Source organism: Chamaea fasciata, unplaced genomic scaffold (genome assembly GCF_029207755.1).
Source record: "Chamaea fasciata isolate MVZ Bird 193981 ecotype frontalis unplaced genomic scaffold, bChaFas1.0.hap1 SCAF_40, whole genome shotgun sequence".
NCBI classification, from domain to species: domain Eukaryota; kingdom Metazoa; phylum Chordata; class Aves; order Passeriformes; family Sylviidae; genus Chamaea; species Chamaea fasciata.
Window position 1 is genome coordinate 1,002,719 of NW_027094125.1, and position 12,730 is coordinate 1,015,448.

The 12,730-nt window shown below is 54.5% G+C and overlaps 1 long non-coding RNA gene and 1 pseudogene across 1 annotated transcript; one reads left to right on the forward strand and one right to left on the reverse strand.

Moving 5' to 3' along the window:
* LOC136303665 (zinc finger protein 850-like) overlaps positions 1-12,730 on the forward strand; it is a 141,473-nt pseudogene that overhangs the window by 23,426 nt on the left and 105,317 nt on the right.
* On the reverse strand, positions 8,787-10,574 carry LOC136303689 (uncharacterized). Its single transcript, XR_010724275.1, has 3 exons — positions 10,506-10,574; positions 9,872-9,964; positions 8,787-9,303 (listed from the first exon to the last, which is right to left on the reverse strand). It is a non-coding gene; the product is annotated as an uncharacterized lncRNA (long non-coding RNA).

Here is a 12,730-nt window from a genome sequence, read left to right on the forward strand (position 1 = left end):
TTTTTTTTTAATTAAACTTATAAATTTTTCCAAGAGAGCGAAACTCATTTTTTCACACTCTCAACACAGACGGGGCGCACTGGGCAGTGCTCCTGCTCCTCAGCTGCTGCTCGGCAGGGCAGGGATGGCTCCGGGCTCAGCTGCACTGGGGGCACTCAGGAGCTTCCAAACCAACCCCTCCTTCCCCTACCGGGGTTCCTGCAGTGAAATGTGGGGTTGTGTTTCCTGTCAGGTAAAAAAAAAAAAAAAAAAAAAAAAAACATAAAGTGACCCGTGTAGTTGTTTTGAAATATGTCGAATGAGGCCATGGGACAGTTATGAAAACGAGTTTTAATAAACAAACAGGAAAAAGAGCATGGAAAGAGGCTTTTTGGACAAATATTTTGCATGCTTACACGTGAATAATGTGAGTTTTAAAGTTCTCACAATATAAGTTTAAAGGTTTTTTTCAGGCCTTTAGCATGTAGGATAGAAGAATGCATAAGTATTATTATTTGCTTTGAAACAAAATTATTGTAAGCTTTGAGCTGCTTTGTAGTGAGAGGTTTTGAACTACAGCTTTAGGATATATAAAAGGAGTGGTAACCACTAAATAAAAGAAGGAAGTGGGCTTATCCTAAGCTAAAAAAACTGAGGATCCTGGAAAGGAAAACTGGACCCCATCATCACAGATGCATGATCCTGGGAGAGGAAGCCAAACATCACCATCACTGATGTATGATTCTGGAAAGAGAAAACGGACATCACCATCACTAATTTACAACCTTGGGGTAATAGAAATTCGATGTCACCAATAGGAACTGATCACAATGGGGTATGGAAATCGGACTTCACAAATAGAAACTAGGAGGAAACCACCAAAAAAACCTGCTGAGTAGTGCTTTATGAAGATGGGCAATAAATACCAGCAAAATTCAGCATTCGGGAACCCCCCACTGTACCCAGCACGCTGCTTTGCTCACATTTTATCATTTGAACTAATGAATTGATAAATTGATTGTTGCTTGATATATTGGCTGAGTGAATCTCTTGTTCATTACAATGCAGCCAGGCACTGGGCTGGGCTGGTGCTTCCAATGACCCCAAAGCCCATTTTCCTGTGGGAGCAGCAGCTGTCACTGTGCAATTGGTGGCTGGAAGGGACGTCACCCAGGTCCAAACACTTCTGTCATTGCGGGCCCGGGTTTCAGAGCCGCTGTGCACAATTCTGCCAAAGTTCATCGCAGGCTTTGGGGTCAATCACTTTGGGAACCAAACTCAGAATTGGTAACAGCTCTCATCTTGTCTCCGGCTGGTGTTGGCCAGAATTAGATTTAAGTTTTTCTTTTAGATTTTCGTGTGAAAGGGCATTCCAGTGTGTTCTGTCTGCAAATATTGCAGGCAAGTGGCTAATTTTATTTAAGCCTTACCTTCAAGCCTGGGAGTTATCTGACTTTAGTGAAAGTCATTTTTAAATGCACCTCAAAGCTTAAATAACTCAAAGCATCTTTCTTCCCAGGCAGAATATAATCAGTCTTTGGTGCAATCTTCCTTAAAGAAATGGAGGATGACCATGGAAAATATCTTGGAAAATATGGATTCGTTCGTTTGCTCCCATTCTGAATGGCCAGTGGGACAAACCCTGCTGTGATTTGGTGCAGAAACTCAAGTCAGATTTCTTTTGTACCTCTGAACTTGCAGGATGATTTGATTGTTTTTTCAGGAGCTTCATGACAGTAAATAAAAATGAGGTTTGTCTTTTTGGTATAGTGGAGGGGTCTTTTTTATTTATTTATTTTTATTTTTCGAGACTCTTAAATCTTGCACTTTATTAATAGTGGCTACAGTAAAATTAAGATAAATCCTTCATTGCATTGCTCACATGTTAGAAAGAGAGGGTTCATTCCAATTCATTTTATTGCCTGAGCTCTTCTAGTCCAAGTGCTTGAAGCTTGTTTTCGAACGCTGTTGACTTTCTCAGCTTTTGTTAATACTTGTGATTTTATAGCGAAATGTTCTTGCGCGGGATTTTGCAGGATTCTGGAATCTGCTATTTAGTCTTGGGGTTTTTAATGCTGGGTCAGAACTGAACTCAGCATTTTGGGAGGGGACCTGTCAAACCCAGCGGGGCCGGGACCCGTGGGGCTGTGAGGGGTCCCTGGGCAGGACCTGCCCGAGGGGCACCGCCTGCAGGGGTCGTGGAGGATGTGGGAATCATTTGTTGTGTCCGGCTCTTTTGCATGTTCCACCTCTGGAGCTGGGTGGGCTTCTGGGGTTCTGCTTGTTAGTTTGTTTCTTTTGTTGCTGGTGGTTTTAGTTTGGGGTTTTTATGGGGTTTTTTGTTGTTATTATTTTTAACTAATATCTTTTCTGTTTTATGATTAGCAGAAACCCTTCCGTGCCTGTTGGCAGCCAGATCTAGGGTGAAAGGAGGTGGAAGTTGGTGCAGAGGAGCTGTAACGTCACTACAGAACTCAGTGGACAAGTCTCATGTCACAGAAAGTGAGGCAGGTCCCAGGTGGTCACTGAGACAAAGGGCCGGGGGTGGGGGAGATGGGCAGAGTTCTCCATCCCGTCTTGGGCCATGAGGAACTGTTTCTCCATGTGTCCTTAGGATATCCTTAGGATACCCTGGATCGGTGTCAGCTGCACAATGCTGTTATCACCCCTTCAAAATGGGCATTGGAACCTTCATCTCATGTCCTCGAACCTCTCTAATTAGCTGTACAAGTCTTAAAGACTTGACAAAGAGCTGGGAAGGTAACGACTCATTAGGCCTTTCTTCCTTTGAATGAGCCCTGGGGTGGATTTGGTGTCCTGAGTCCAGGATCCTCAGATCCTGACAGGAGACAGCAGCAGTCCCTCAAGAAATCCAAGTTAGAAGAAAAACCCGAAGAGCCTTGGAGCCTTAAGAGTTGCCACTGAAAGCCCTTTCTGATGAAGCCTCCCCAGGGCCTCGTTACAGCTGGGAATTGGAGGCTGTGATTGCAGGCAGAGGCACTGGGCACTGGCTCTGGTGCTGAGCAAACCCTTTGTTTGAGGGAGCAGAAGGGCCAAGGCCTGAATCCTGCTCCCTGGGACGGGCGATCCTGTCCCTCCCAGAGCCCAGGGCTCTCCCTGGAGCAGCCTGGGCTGTGCTGGGCCATGCCCAGGGAAGGACAGCAGTGTCACGGTGCCCAGCGTCCCCAGGGCCGCAAGGACACAGCCCCAGTGCCACAAGGACAACCTGTCTCCTCACAGACCTCACTGGGGCAGACGACTGCCATGGCCAAGGGCACCAAGAGCTCAGGCACTTGCAAAGCTCTTGGGGAAGGACCCTCTGGGCAGGCAAGGACAGGGAGTCCTCTTTCCTCATCCTCCTCATCCTCTCTCAAGCCCTCAGCCCAGCCCTGATTGCTCTCTCACCACTGGCCCGGGTTTGGCTTCCCTTGCCCTGCCTGTGGCCTTTCTGAGCCGTGGTAATCCTGCCCAGGCCAGCAGTGCCATCGAATGAGTCTCTCCCTTCCCTGAGCTGCGCTGGCCTTCTGCTCCTCACACTGTCATCCAAGGGATCCCACCAGAGGCAGAGATTTTTTACACAGAGGGTGGTGAAAGCAAGGAACCGGCTGCCCAGGGAGGGGCTGGATGCCTCATCCTTGCAAACATCCAGAGCCACGCTGGACGGGGCTTTGAGCAGCTCGCCCTGGTTGGAGATGTTCCTGCCCATGGCAGCTGGTTGGGCTCGATGGCCTTTAAAGGTCCTTCCCCACCCAACCCATCCTATGATTCCATCATTCCATGATCCCCTTAGCAACTGTGCTTCAGGATGAGCCATCCTCACCCATCCCAGCTCTCAGGAGGGACCTTGAGTGCAGGGGGACCTTGGCACCCTCAGAGATTTTGCCAATGTAAACATCCTGACAATTTCCCCTAATCCCTGAACTCCCAGGCTGAGACTTCAGGAATGTAGTCAAAACAAAGAGGTCTCAACCTAAGGAGACAAATTCAAACCAGATGGATTTTGGAGACCCAATTCTGCATTAATGCAGACGTATTTAGCTCATCAGCCTGGCTTCAAGGAGATTCTGCAGAGTCTAGAGCCGTGCCATGGACAAGCCCAATCCCTCCCAGAGGAAGGCTGACATGTCCACAGGAGCCCCAGTGCCCACTTGTGCCAGAGCTCCAGGATGGGCGAGACTCCCTCAGCAGGACCTTCTATTCCTGGACACCTCCTGGTGCTTCCTCTGCCCTTCCCAGCATCTCTCAAACCCCTGGGAGCTTTGCTTTTGGTTTCATCCCTACATCCTGGGGCGAGGTGTGCTAAATCCCTGCTTTGCAACTTGCCCCGTTTCCATCTCTTGTTTGCTGCCTCTCTGTCCTGGAGTTGTGCCTGTTGAGCCAGGCAGCCTCGGGAGAAGGATGCCTATTTCATGGGGATTTGGAGGCATCCTTCTTGTCCTGGCAGGAGGCTTTCCTGCAGGACCTCTTAAGATTTCCTGAGCTCCTTCAGCCTTCAGACCTGCCTTTGCCATGGCACCTCTTGTGTCCTAGAACATCAAATTCTTCTCCTCTGCAGTGCCCTGGCCCACGCTCTGCTGCTGGCCTTGCTCACTGCCTTTTGGCACCTGAGACCCCACCACTTCATTGTCGGGACAGCCAAGGGGGACACTGCTGAGCCCATTCCTGACCAGCTCCTCCCTGTTGGTCAGCTCCAAGTCCCAGTGAGAATCACCTTTCTTAGCCCACCCAAGAAGTTGTCCAAAACTCCTTCAGGCCGTTGGCACCCCATTGCTTTGCCTGGCCAGGGAATGCCAGGACAATTACAGTCCTCCATAGGAACCTGCTCCTTTTCCTGGGGACGTGGGACCACCTCTGGCATCTGTGCCTGGGTATTTACCTGGGACCAGCTCACTCCTGCCCTCTGTGCTCATTAATTCCCGTGGCAGCTGAGAGAACTCACTCACACACAGGTGTCTGGTCTGGGCACACACGTACAGAGGCAAGAGGAAACTCACCTGCTGTGGCTCAGTGGAAGGTATGGGATGGGAACTGGGTGTTCCTCCAACGCTGGGAACGCAAACCCAGGATGAGATGCCTCCATTGGTGGGAGGGTTAGGGTTAGGGTTATCCCTCGCATCTGGTGGGAGGCAGAGAGAGGGGAAAGGCAGTCTGGGCTGGGAGTACACAGGAGAGCTCCCTCGGAGCCAAGGCTTGGCAGCCCCTGCCATGGTGAGTGTCTGCCTGCAGGGCAGTGCAGCTGCCTGGAATGATGTCCCAGAGCTGGCACAGCCCCCAGCCTGCAGCCTCCCTGCTGCCCTGCCGGAGGCACGGGGTGTGTGGGCTCCCTGGGCATGGCTGCAGGCTGGGAAGCTTCGTGTGCCACCAGCGGTGCCCAGGCAGGAGAGGGGGCTTCTGGTTTCAGGAGGGTCTCTCTGGGTCAGGTCTTCTCCCAGCTCTACATCACCTCCAGGACATTGCTGAGGGCACTTTGCAAGGGAAAGATCAAGGGAGGGATCACTATAAAGATAAGGAGCTTCCCTGAGTCTGTGATTTCAATTTCATACTCTTGGGGAATCGGGAAAATGCAAAAGGAGCTCTCCTTGAACAAGTGACTGAGAACCCCGAGCTGTGACTTGGAGTGACCAGCAGGTCTGATTGAAGACTCTGAAAGTGCCTTCAGCAGCTGCTCTGCTGACAGAAGCACAAGCATCACCTCTGCTGGACCCACCGGGTTGTTGTGCCCTGCCCTTTCCCGCCTGCAAACAGGGAGATGTGTCCAGCCAGCCCTCTGCCAACAGGCAGGTTTCTGGAGGGCCACGGTGAGTGCAGGGATGTTGTGCTGGACTCTCTGAGTGCTGACAGAGGGAAAAAACAAAAAGCTTCCCTAGAGTAAAAACCCCAGGCAGCAGAGATCACGGAATGAGGGGAAACTGTGACCAGAAATGCTCTGTGGGGGAGACTTCAAAGAACTCCATGTGACTCCCTCCAAGGCTCTCTGGCACTGCCTCATCTGTTTTGTCACTCTAGGCCTTCCACATACCATCAAAACAGACAATGGAGCTCAGAGCAAACAGCTCAGAGCAAACCCATCACTTCTTACAGCAGCGGGGCGTGTCTCACCATACAGCCATTCCACACTCGCCCACAGGGCAAGCTATTGCCCATAAGACCTTGAAAACCGTGCTTGAGAAACAAAGAAAGGGAGAACTGGAGCGCCCTCACAACAGACTAACCAAGGCCTTATACATTCTCAATTCTTTAAATCGTGATGATACAGGACAAACGGCAGGTGAGAGGCACAGCTCCTTTGACACAAAGCCTCATCCCAAACCTCCTGTGATGATAAAGGACTTACTGATTGGAGAATGGACTTCTTGACATGGGGAGAGGTTATGCCTGTGTCTCCACAGGCCACCGAGTTAAATGGATTCCCTCAGCGTGTGTGCGGCCTTTTGTCTCACCCTCCCGATTCTATGTGCACATAGTTACAAGGTTGTATGCCTGTGTTAGGTTTTGAAAGGTTGCTATAGTTCTGACTGTTACCACTGTTATTAATGTCTTAGAAGTTGTTTGGGTTTTTCCTAGCAGGCTTCTGTTAACAGTTATTCTTGTTACCACTGTTGTTAACGCCTTAGAAATTGTTTGGGGTTTTTTTAGCAGGTTTTTGTTGCTTAATTAAAAAAGAGGGGGGAGACGAAGGCTTTGGTTTATAACTGTAGAAGTGGTTAAGGTTTGTTCTCACGGGAAGGCCCCATGGGAAAGGCACAGCTGCAGGCTGCATGGTTGGAAATCGCTTGAAGGATGAGAGGCAGCCGGGAGTGAGGCTGGAGAGACGCGTGGACAGAGCAGGACGGTGACCGGATGGTGGAACCTGCGGGCAGCAGCACTGCAGCTGGGCCAGCCAGCAGGTGCCTTCCTTCTGCTCACTTCTGTTGGGTCTCAGTCTAGTTTCAGTTATGTCAGGTACAGAGAAAGGTACATAAAGGGGGAGATTTCTACACTAAGGTGATCTCCTTTGGGGGTCTGTGTCACTTTGCCTTGTTACACAGACTACTGAAGAACTGTTATTCCTTTTCCCATCTCTTTGCCTGAAAGCCCCTGAATTTCAAAGTTAGGATAATTCGGAGGGAAGGGGGTCACATTCTCTATTTCAAAGGAGGTTCCCGCCTCCTGTGGCAGACTCCTGTCTTTCAAACAGGGACAAGTGCCACGTCCATTCTTTCTTTAACACGTCCATGGATGGGGACTCCACCCCCTCCCTGGGCAGACGATTCCAGTGCCCAATCACTCTTTCAATGAAGAATCTTTTCCTGATCTCCAATCTCAACTTTCCCTGGCACAGCCTTAGGCTGTGTCCTCTCCTTCTGCTGGTGGTTGCCTGGGAGCAGAGCCCAACCCCCACCTGGCTGCAGTCACCTGGCAGGGAGTTGTAGAGTGTGATGAGGTCTCCCCTGAGCCTCCTCTTCTCCTGGACGAACAACCCCAGCTCCCTCAGCCGTTCCTCACACGGTTTGTGCTCCAAGCCCCTCACCAGCCTCATTGCCCTTCTCTGGACACACTCGAGCACCTCAATGTCCATCCCAAACTGAGACACCCTGAACTGGACACAGCACTCAGTGTCTATCCTAAACTGAGACACCCTGAACTGGACACAGCACTCAGTGTCCATCCTAAACTGAGACACCCTGAACTGGACACAGCACTCAGTGTCCATCCTAAACTGAGACACCCTGAACTGGACACAGCACTCGAGGTGTGGCCTCACCAGTTCCAAGCACAGGGGAAAATGGTCCCTTGCGTGCAGGAGGTTCTGTCAGGTCACAGGGGAACCTTGGTGCCGTGTTGGCCCAGAGCCTCACAGGGCTCTCCTGAGCTCCACGAGGCCCCTCTGTGTCACACTCTGCAGCCTTGGTGCCATGAGGTGCCATAACCTCACTCTGCTCTCCCGGGCTCCCTCTGGCCCTTCTGTGTCCCAAGGGACACTTGGTTCCATCAGTCTCCACTGTGTCACAAAGCTCTCCTGGCTCCCACGGGGCCCAGCGGTGTCACACGGGGGCCTGGGTTCCACCCTGAGCTCTGGCAGCTCCCCGTGGCCCCGGGGCTCCGCGAGGCCCAGCTCTGCCAGGGCTGACACCTGCTTCAGAGAGGTTCCATCCCGTCCCTCGGCTCTCCTGGGCTCCCTCAGGCCCCGCGGTGTCACACCAGCCCCCGGCCCCCCGCGGTGTCCCCAGGCCCCTCGGTGCCATCAGGGGGTGGCTCGGAGCTGCTGCCCCCTCAGCGGCTGGGGGCGAGGCCGCAGGGACAGCGTGCAGACAGTGCCACCAGCCCTGGTGTCCCGGTGTCCCCACGCCTGGGCCTGTCCCTGACACGCTCCGGGCGCGGATCCCCCCGCTGAGTGCTCAGGCGACAGCGGCGACACCGGTGCTACGGCAAGGCCACGCCCCCTTCTGCTTTGGCCCCACCCCTTCCACTCTGCTGCCTCTGAATTGGCTGCTGGCCTGTTGGCCCCGCCCCTTCAGTGTTCCCATGGCAATGGCAACACTTCCTCATTAGCATAACCCCCTTCCTCATTAGCATAACCCCTTCTTCATTAGCATAAACCCCGCCCCTGCGCCTCAGCACCGCCCCCGTTGGGGGTCCAGGGGCTCCCCCCGCCCCCGCAGTGGGGATGGTGCCCCAAAAGTGCCGGGGGTCGTGACCCCCCCAAGTGTTTGGGTTCTGCCCCATAAGTGCCATGGGGGGGCGGGGGTCTGCCCGATAAGTGCCTGGGGGCAATTAGAAGGTGCTGGTGGTAATTAATTAGCCAAAGGTGGGTTTAATTAGTCCTGGTTAATGGCGAGGTAATTGATTAATTGATTGGCGTTAAGCATTAATTGCTCCCAGCGCGGGGGGGGAGGGGTAATTATGCTTCGGGGACTCGATTGGAGGGTGGGGGAGCTTTGGTCCCAGCTGCGGCGGTTGGGGGGCCCAGGGGGGGTCTATGGGGCAAGGCTGGGGGGCTCTATGGGGCGGGGGGGGTTTGGGGGTCATCCCCAGCCCAGGAGTGTTTTTGGGGGGCTGGAGTGTGTTGGGGGCGAGGGGGGGTCAATGGGTCGGGACTGAGGGGTCCATGGGGTAGGATCGGGGCGATTATGGGGCACGGGGGGTCCCGTGGGGCACCAACCCCCAGCCCAGAGCCCTGGAGTGTTTTTGGAGAGGCCCCTGCGAGGGTCCCCCCCTGGGTCCGGGGGTCCAGCCGTGGGTCAGGGGTGGGGGTCGGGCCCGGGGGGCGGCACCCACCGATAGGTGCCCTCGTACAGGAACCCCGCCCGCCGCAGCAGCTCGTCCGCCTCGGGGGGGCCCCGGCTGGGAAAGGGGGGACACGGGGTCAGGGGGGAGCCCCGGGACCCCCGAATCCCCAGTGAGACCCCCGAGATCCCCCAAATCCCCAGGACCCCCCGAATCCCCAGTGAGACCCCCGGGACCCCCCAAATCCCTGGGACCCCCCAAATCCCCAGTGAGACCCCCAGGACCCCCCAAATCCCCAGGACCCCCCGAATCCCCAGTGAGACCCCCAGGATCCCCCCAAATCCCAAGTGAGACCCCCGGGATCCCCCCAAATCCCTGGGACCCCCCAAATCCCCACTGAGACCCCCAGGATCCCCCCAAATCCCCAGTGAGACCCCCGGGATCCCCCCAAATCCTCGAGACAACGCAACCCCCCAGTGGAACCTCTGGGACCCCCCAAATCTGCAACAGGACCCCCGGGACCAGCCCCTCCCCCTCAGGTGTGTCCCCCAGACCCCCAAATTCCTGCACCAGGTACCCACCCCCCCGCCCTCCCAGGTTCTCCCCCAGGTACTCCTCAGCCCCCCAGGCCCCCCAGTCCAGCCCATATCACCCCCAGGCCCCCCCAGGTGCCCTCCCGTCTCACCTGCCGTAGGGGTAGGGGATGGGGGGCTCGCGGCGCTGCTCGATCTGGTGCAGGAGGGGGGTGAAGATGCGCCAGGCCTCACGCAGCTCGTCACTGTTGGGGGGGAGACACCCCAAAAAACTGAGCTGGGGGACCCCAAAACTCCCCCAAACCTCACCTGGGGCTCTCCCCAGGGTTACCTGGGAAACCCCAGGGCTCACCTGGGCCCCCAAACTGGTCCCACCTGTCCCTCTAAACTGGTCCCACTGGCCCTCCCCAAGCTGGACTCACCTGTCCCCCTCGCGTCCCACCTGTGCCCCCCCAGACTCTTCAGCTCCTCCAAAATGGTCCCACGGGTACTGGTCCCCTGACCCCCTACATCCCACCTGTCCCCATGTCTTACCTGTGCCCTCCCCTCTATGTCCCACCTGATCCCAAGTCACACCTGCCCCCACAACGTCACATCTGTCACTGTGTCTCACCTGTCCCCACCATGTCCCCCCTGTCCCCAGTCCTGTCACTGTGTCCCACCTGTCACCACCATGACCCACCTGTCCCCACCATGCCCTCCCTGTCCCCAGGAGTCACCTGCCCCCATGTCCCACCTGTCCCCCCATGTCCCCCCTGTCCCCAGGTGTCACCTGTCCCCTCTCACCTGCGCACAAAGTGCATTTGGTTCCCGCAGATGACGTCCAGCAGCAGCCTCTCGTAGGCGTCCGGCAGCTTCACATCCTGGGGGGCACCGGGGTGGTCGGGGGGGGGGGGGGTCTGGGGGCACCCCCCAGGTGTGGGGGACACCCCCAGGTGTGGGGGGACACCTGGGCTTTGGGGGCACCCTGCCAGGTGTGGGGTTTGGCAATTCTAGGGGCTCCTCTGGGTTTGAGGTGGCCCCAGGTGTGTGGGGAACACCTGGGATTTGGGGGTACCCAGGTGGGTTTTGGGAACCCCTCCAGGTGTAGGGACCCCCCTGAGATGTGGGGTGTCCACCCCCGGTTTTGGGGTCCCAACACTACAATTTTGAGTCTCAGTGTTGCGATTTTGGCGTTCCAGTCCCGTTTCTGGGTGCGTAAACCCCATTTTGGGTCTCAGTGCTCCATTTTCATGTCCCCAACCCCCGTTTTTGGGTCCTAATGTTAGATTTTTGGGTCCCCAAACCCTGTTTTGGCTCTTGGTGCTCCATTTTCAGGTCTCAAAACTCCATTTTTGGGTCCCTAAACCCCATTTTTGGGTCTCAGTGCTCCATTTTTGTGTCCCCAAATCCTATTTCCCTATCCCCACCCCAATTTCCATGTCCCCAGCCCCATTTCTGTGTCCCCAGCCCCATTTCTGTGTTCCCAAACGCCATTTTTGTGCCCCCAAACTCCATTTTCATGACCCCACCCTCATTCCTGTGTCCCCACCCCCATTCCCGTATCCCCACCCCCATGTCCCCACCCCCATGTCCCCGTTTCCATGTCCCCATTCCTGTGTCCCCAGCCCCATTCCCATGTCCCTGCCCCTGTGTCCCCAGCCCCATGTCCCCAACCCCATTCCCATGTCCCCAGCCCATTTGGGGTACCTTGTAGCGGCTGTCGTAGGTGAGGTCGAGCTCGGACTCCTCGGGCCGCAGGAACATTCTGGGTTTCTTGGTGTTGAGTTTGGCGTAGACGGCCTCGCGCGGCTGCAGGCGCACCACCAGCTCGTTGCGCTTGCACTGCTGGGCGAAGATGTCCCCAGGCACCTCCCGGAACTGCAGCCGCACCTCGGCCTTGCGCTCGTTCAGCGCCTTCCCGCAGCGCAGCACAAACGGCACGCCTGGGAACAGTGACATCGTTGGCATCATCATTGTCATCATTGTCATCATTATCAGTGTCTTCATTGACATCATCATCATCATCTATCCAACAACGTCAACATCAACATCCCAGCAGCGCAGCACGAACGGCACACCTGGGGACAGTGACATCATTGGCCCCATCAATATCATCATTGGCATCATTGACATCACTGTCATCACCATCCCAGTGCCTTCCCACAGCGCACCATGAATGGGATGCCTGGGGACAGTGGCACTACGATTGTCATCATTGTCGTTGTCATCATCAACATCATCATTGTTAGCATTGTCAATATCATCATTGACATCATCAACATCATCAACATCCATCAACATCGTCAACATCATCACCATCCATCAACTTCCCAGCAGCGCAGCACGAACGGCACACCTGGGGACAGTGACATCATTGCCATCGTTAGATTGGCACCGTCAATATCATCGTTGGCATCACTGACATCACTGTCATCAACATCCATCACCATCCCAGCGCCTTCCCACAGCCCAGCACGAACAGGATGTCTGCGGACAGTGGCATTGTCATTGTCATCATTGTCATCGTCAATATCATCACTGGCATCATTGACACCACCGTCACCAACATCCATCACTATCCCAGCACCGTCCTGAACGGGACACCTGGGGACAATGGCACTGTCGTTGTCATAATTGTCATTGTCATCATCATTCTTGTCATTGTCAATGTCATCATTGACATCATCATCAACATCCATCAACATCATCACCATCCCATCACCTTCCCGGCAGTGCAGCACAAGCAGGATGTCTGGGGACAGTGGCATCGTCATTGTCATCATTGTCATCGTCAATATTATCACTGGCATCACTGACATCACTGTCATCGACATCCATCAACATCCCAGCACCTTCCCACAGCGCGGCATGAACAGGATGTCAAATGACAGTGGCACTGTCATTTTCATCACTGTCATTGTCATCATCAACATCATCGTCTATCGGTGACTGATGGATCTTGTGCATTCCCACAATTGTCATCATTGTCATCATCAACATCATTATTGTCATCACTGTAAATGTCACTA